Here is a 6,799-nt window from a genome sequence, read left to right on the forward strand (position 1 = left end):
TTGAAAGCTTATTAATATGTTGCACACAATAGCAAGCACAAACACATAAACACACTTTTACTTCACCTGGGCATAACAATGCCTTCCCAACACGCCCACTCAGCAGTGCACAGTCCACACCCAAAGGCAACAGTCCACCTTGTGTTCATTGGATCTCTACGGTTACATGTTGCCTTCACCCCCCCCCCCCCCCCCCCCAGCCGTACAGTTATGTGGCCGTTGGGCTTATAGCAGGGGAGGAAACAGTATATCCGCTCCATTGGGGGCTGCCAGGTCCTGAAACCATCCAGAGTAACTTGTTAACTGTTCACTGTTGGTGCCCAACAGCCTAGAGGCTACGCTTTACATGTCTCCGACACCCCCATCCTCTCCCCAGCTTTGGGTTGCCAGGTCTTCAGTCCACCCAGATGCGGTTTGGCAGATCGTACTGAGCCCATGCAGGGTGGAGGGGGTCTGAGACGCTGGCTGTGGCCCGGTGCCACGCTGGGCCCAGTTATTATCTCCAGATGACATCAGCATGAGCAGCAGATGCCTTTTTGGCCACAGGGGCTGAACACAGAGAGAGAGAGAGAGTTTGTGTGTGTGTGTGTGTGCGCGTGTGGATGCTGTTCACAACAGGATCAGGCTATTTATTACCTCCCCACTTATCAGGCCATCTCCCTCATTCAGCTGGGAAGGAGTGTCTGTTTCATTCCAAAACAACCATTTCTCCTCCTGATGATAATGTAATCATACATACAGACATACACACACACACACACACACACAGACACACACACACACAGAGATGAGCCATTTAATACTGGTAATCGTTATCTATTTGCTGTGGCAGATGCTAGCATACATGTGAAAAATGACATGTTAATTTGCCCCATGAATAATTATGATACTAATGAAACTAAGAGTAATTGATAGTAATAGTAAGAAATATATAAAAGCCAACTACCTGATGTCACATGGAAATATACTTTACTATGCAATCAACTCAGTAGCAGTGTGAATACATGAATAATGTCGGTTACTCTCAAACAAAATAGCAGAAGATATCACAGTTAATGATGGTAATGGGGTTTGTTATTTAGGTCACACGAGGTACGTGTGGCTACCTGTGTGTGTGTGTGTCGGTGTGTATGTGTGTGTTTGTGTGTGTGTGTGTGTGTGTGTGTGTGTGTGTGTGTGTGTCTGTGTGTGTTGCTGCTGTTTTATTTATGCCTGTGTTTTCTTTGAGGGACAGGCTGAAGAGGCAGGAGATTAAACTCATGGAAGCAAATCAAAGCAGAGGCAGACGATTTAGATTAAAGTGCCTGCACCTCACCAGGTTTTGCAAGTGCACAATTCGTGTGTGTGTGTGCGTGTGCCTGTGTGTGCCCGTTAACATGTGTGAGGCAGCAGGCAGTGCAGCCGTTCCCGTCTATCACCTCGGTTATTTTACAGTCTTTCTTCTCTGCAGATTATTATATACAGTCTATCCCTGCTTGGCTTTGACCAATTTAATGGAGGAAAACAGACGGGCATCAGGAAATGATATTTCTAATCAGACCACAGCAAAGGGCCTCTTTTATTAAAGTGGGGGTGCTGGCTCTTTCTGCCTGCCTGCCTGTGTTCAGAGCAGTCGACAAGGCTGATAATGGCCTCTGCCAGCCTCGTGTCATCATATTAAAGCACCCCCCCCACACACACACACACACCGCACACACACACACACACACGCACACTTCCATGTGCACACACACACATTCCCTCTTGTCTCATCCCTCTCCGAACAGTTCCCTCATATTCCTCCTGCTGCACACTTTTCCAGCTAAAATGGACACTTTTGTTGTTATTTCTTTTATTGCCAGATGCGAGAGTGTATTTTACCCTTTGGAAAAAATCTTGAATTCCCCCGAGTTCTCAGGGCGAAGCAATCGCACCTCATAAAAGCAGCTCTGGATTTGTCGGGTAGTAATGTGCTGGTGATCTCATGCACTGTGGCAGGTGGATGATGTGGCAGAGTAAATAGTGCTTGCCTGCAGAGTAGACTAGTGTTATTACAGTAATAGAAATGGAATTGAACAATATTTTAATATTTGATTTGATGTGTAAAATGAAATGTAATGGAGGATTTATGTTAAAGTGACTGTAGCAGACTTCCATCCATTCAATACGAAAATTAGTAAATATAATTGATTTAAAATAATACATTTTTATCTAGGGCAATCAGATTTTTTGTGAGGTTACATACGGGTATATGGAACTATGACAAAAAACTAAATTAAAGGTTATGTCCTTGTCTTTGTTGTTGTGATTAAAAACACTAAATGAATACAAGCTTTTGAAGTTGTGACTGATGAAACAAAGGGCTGCAGAGATCCCCAGCAAAATGTCTCTATGGATACTTTGAACTCTGTAATTAAATTCATAACGTTTGAAGGTCAGTCATCTTCATGACAAGAGAGAAGATTTCTCAAATAGAAAACATTTCTTCTAAAGCCACAATAGGTGGTTTAGGACTTTTGTTTAAAACCTCCCGCTTAAGCTGTTACTGCTTTGGGGAGCAGGATTGAATCAAGCAAGAACATTGTAATTAGCCTGCAAAGAAAAGACCTTTTTAAATGCATTAAAAATATTTCTGCTGACCAACCAACCCTCCTCTGTTCATGAAGCCGGATTAAACCCGTGCAGACAATAAAGAAATTCTCTCTCTCGAAATATTTGTAAAACTCAAGTCAGTCAGTCACACCACAGTCCAAAGATTTAGAGCTTGTTTCCAAAGTGGCAGCTCCTTGTTTGCTTGAAAGCTCATAATAAAACTGGGATTTCCACGGTGGCTCCGTCTGCACTTTTCATTTCAGAAAGCAATGATGACACACTGGGTAAACTCCTCATCAGCTGATGGATGGATGTTTTTAAACTGATGTTGTAATCACATAGTAACACTCAACTATAAGGAAGCATTTAATTGGTTTATTATTAACTTATAATTTAAATGTTTTTTTCAAATGACAGGGGCTATAGCTGTGTCTCAATTCTTCAGAGGATGCAGTCCACCCAGCCCAGGAAGACCACCTCTTCCATGGCTGGCTGAGCCAAAATAAGACCTGATCCTGAAGAGGCTTTTCCTGATCGGCGTCACAAGCTCATCCCACCCTAATTGCTGTTGCCTGGCAACTGAAGTTGGATTCAAAAGGAAAGTTTTAATACCCCTTGGTTTTCTACCCCTTGGTTGAGTTAAAACATGATACTCAAGCATTGGATGTCACTCGCTGGCATCATTACATCTTTGAAATACGTCACCGCAGCGCAATGAATCCTGGGATAGGGTAGGCCGGGATGGAAGGGGGCATTTGTCGGCCGCATTTGAAGGAGCCTTTGAAATGGAACAGTCTAGTCTCACTGCTGTAATGCAGTCGGTCTTCAAGTGCACCTTCAAAGGATGCAGCCTCTGAATTGAGATGCAGCTTATATGTTCATGCAGTGTAGATGTTATTTCAATAGTATGTCCCACCAGTGATTTTCTATTGGCTTTCACAAGCAGTTTACCTTAGGTTACTTGAGACATCTTCTCCAGTGGAGTTACCAGACAAGTATAGCTGTGTGGATGTACCTACGATGGAATACACATAGAGAGTGTCACGAAGCAAATCCAGCTTCAGTCAAAGCTGGGAATGTAGATGGTGTCTGAACAGAAAGAGACTAAACAGTTGCTCTGGTTTGCATCACTTTGCACCATATCATAACAGTGGAGCCAAATCAAACTTAAGTCCAAATTACAGGCCGTGGATGGCTACGTGGGAGTTGTCCCAGCGATAGTCAGTGGTTAGTGAGGAAACACAGAGGAAACCGAATGTGTCACACAGGTAACAGAGCCTGGTTGGTCAGATCTGAATCCTGTTGATCTTTCCTTTCTTTTCCCTCTCCTTATATTTTCTTCAGTTGCATCAGCTGCAGAAAATAGATCCTCTCATACACCTCTCTGTCCCTCTCTCTCACGTCCAGGCAGCGTGTTTTCACCCGGAGGCCCCTCCACTGTCCCGGAAGTTGACCGGTGACCACAGGTGACGACCCAGACCTTGAAAACCACTGGTATTTTGTCAGCCAAACTCAGACGCCACCTCCAGGATTCAGCTTAAGGTAAACATGAGTGTCGCCACCGCAAAAACAAACACACTCGGTCCAAGTACATACAAAAATACGTGGCACTAAGTCGCACACAGTCGGACTGCTGACATGCCAAGTAAGCTCATCAATTTGGGTTTCTGACGTGGGCGTTCACATGCACTGACGCACACACATGGGTATATTGACACAAAGCAAACATGTCCTTCCAACTCATTTACACAAACACACACACACACACACATATCTCGGCTGTGACCTCTGATATACACAGCAGCATATTTACCAAACAGTTTATAGTGGTTGCTGAATACTCGTCCTGTTTCTTGACAGTGTGTCACTCCGTCTTAATCCCTCTGGTATTTACAGCATGTGACAGGCGACACACAGTCACGGAGATTCCCAGGGCGTGGTATTGCTTCTTTTTGTTTTCTAAGCCAGCAAACATTCTTGTCGCATGCAACTGCATTACTTATTGTGTGTAGGAAACACAATAGTCGAAAGAAAAAAAAAACAGCTTCAAATTCATGCTCAGATTGATGTGTAATCTATAAAAGAAATGAAAAGGATTGGTGCTGTCATTGATAAGACAGAATATTTTCTAGGTGTAAAATGTATAGTTTTTCTCAGTGGCTGTTCTGCCACAATTAAAAAAATCTGTCTCGACAACTGCACTTTTGTTTCGTACAATAGAGACTAATGCAGGTTTGTGATGCCTCTGTACAGTTTTATGTACATTCTCTGCCGATACTTCTAGCTTTACATGGAGTTTCATTACAGCATTAAACTGGTTCAAATGCGATAAAAGACAATGGCTTTGAGTCGATGGCCTTGCCTGTGCTGCTACAGCTGAGGCGGCCATTTTAATAGGTATTGACGCCCTGTTTTAGCCACTTTCTTCCACCACACTTAAAAGCCCATGTTCTACTGATTAGCTAATTAAAACATATAGAGCGAGGGCTATTGATTCAGTGGAAGGGCAGGGAGGCATATGTCCCTCAGCTTGAGCTGGCCCTGGTACTCCCCACACCACCGTCACCCACCCACCCACACACACACACACACACACACACACACTCACACACACACACACACACCCACACCCACACACACACACACACCTCTTCAGTTAGGGCCTAAAAGCATTACCAAGGCCTTTTACACTTCACTAGATCTATATATTGGCTTTGAGTAGAAGCTATCACTTCTATTTTGTGATTCGTGATTACCAGTTGAGTGATATTCCTGTGTGTGTGTGTGTGTGTGTGTGTGTATGTGTGTGTGTGTGTGTGTGTGTGTGTGTGTGTTTGTGTGTGTGTATGTGTGTGTGTGTGTGTGTGTGCAGTCAGTCCCCTGCCAGGCTCTCAGTAATGGAGGGTATTTATATCCAGAGCTATCAGACACCTGATGGCTGTAGATTACAGAGTCGTGGCTGGACAGGTAGCTCTAGAGGTGTCAGTCCTCTCTTTTACAAAATCAAGTCTCTTTCCTTTTTCTGTCCACCTCACATTACGGCTAACACCATGATGAACGTCAGACCGATGTGAGACAAGTTAATTTTTCTGGCAAAGGATAGACATAAATGCTGCATGTAGCAGGCTCAGGGAGATGGAAAGGCACAGAAACAATTGATGTCACACTCTGGAGGAATTTCTTGGAAATGGATGACTTCAGAAACACACTAGATATGATGAACAGTGAAAAATAGAAGATCAATGTAGTAAAGTGTGTTCATTATTTGTCCATAATTATGAATAAAAAAAGAACTGTGAATTCTAAAGATGAATCATCCTTTATTGTTATTTAATCACAGCTAAGAGATGTAATATGGGCTGTTTGTTCTTTTTGTGTTTCAATGGCATCACTCCTTTAGGGTTGACTAACATTGCATTAGTTAGTCGGTATCTAGTAAATTCAGCAGCCTCATGTTTGGTCGCTCTTTGTCTCAGATAAATTACAAACAGAAAAGTAAAGCTTATAAAACACTCATGAAGCAGGAACAAGAAAAAAAACGTATCCTTGTGGACAAATCATTATTTGAGCTCCTGCCTAACGACAGTGAATATTTCATTGGCATGGATATACAATGTGCACACACACCTACTCACCTGTGTGAAAATAGGCCATGTTCCATAATCACTCTTTCATAATGAGACTTATCTTAACACTAATCCCTATTACTCAGCAAATAAAACTATTTTTGTGTGTGTGTGTGTTTGCATTTGAGTTTTTCTGCACGGCATATGTGTTGATGTGTTGATCCATTCATGAATCCAAAGGCTAAACAATGAGTGTACGTGTGTGTAACGAGGGTGTGTGTTGGACGGTGTGGTTCATGCAGCACCTTACAGACTCACATTTCCTCCTCAGTATTCATTAGGCTCCCGTTCATCTCTCCTGGGATGGAGGATTAGGCCGAGGATGGAAATGAATGCTTTCTGGGTAGACGGCGTTCTCTCTGCCTGCAGCAGGAGGTCCATTGTCTGGCTTGAAATGCGCGCAGAGCACGGGACATCTGATCTGGCAGCCCTGACACACATGACACCGTGGTTAGCACAGGGGGTCCGGAGAGGAAGCTGAACCGTGTTGACAGGAAGTGCTGTCGTTTCCATCTGGCTACTACTGTCTGAGAGCAGGAGAGAAATGGACTTGTGACTTACTTTATTTGAAAGAGTTGTAGGTGGGAAGGCTTCCTCTTGAC

General features: G+C 43.5%; 1 long non-coding RNA gene across 2 annotated transcripts; it reads right to left on the minus strand.

The window, feature by feature from the left end:
- Nucleotides 1-237: 237 nt before the first annotated feature.
- LOC128436515 (uncharacterized) lies at nucleotides 238-4,496 on the minus strand. 2 transcript variants are annotated; one of them, XR_008338082.1, is made up of 5 exons: nucleotides 4,385-4,496; nucleotides 3,523-3,586; nucleotides 1,861-2,009; nucleotides 637-714; nucleotides 238-549 (listed from the first exon to the last, which is right to left on the minus strand). It is a non-coding gene; the product is annotated as an uncharacterized LOC128436515 (long non-coding RNA). The 2 variants fall into 2 exon arrangements; XR_008338081.1 differs by lacking the exon at nucleotides 1,861-2,009.
- Nucleotides 4,497-6,799: the final 2,303 nt, after the last annotated feature.

The sequence above is a fragment of the Pleuronectes platessa genome, chromosome 3 (assembly GCF_947347685.1).
Source record: "Pleuronectes platessa chromosome 3, fPlePla1.1, whole genome shotgun sequence".
NCBI classification, from domain to species: domain Eukaryota; kingdom Metazoa; phylum Chordata; class Actinopteri; order Pleuronectiformes; family Pleuronectidae; genus Pleuronectes; species Pleuronectes platessa.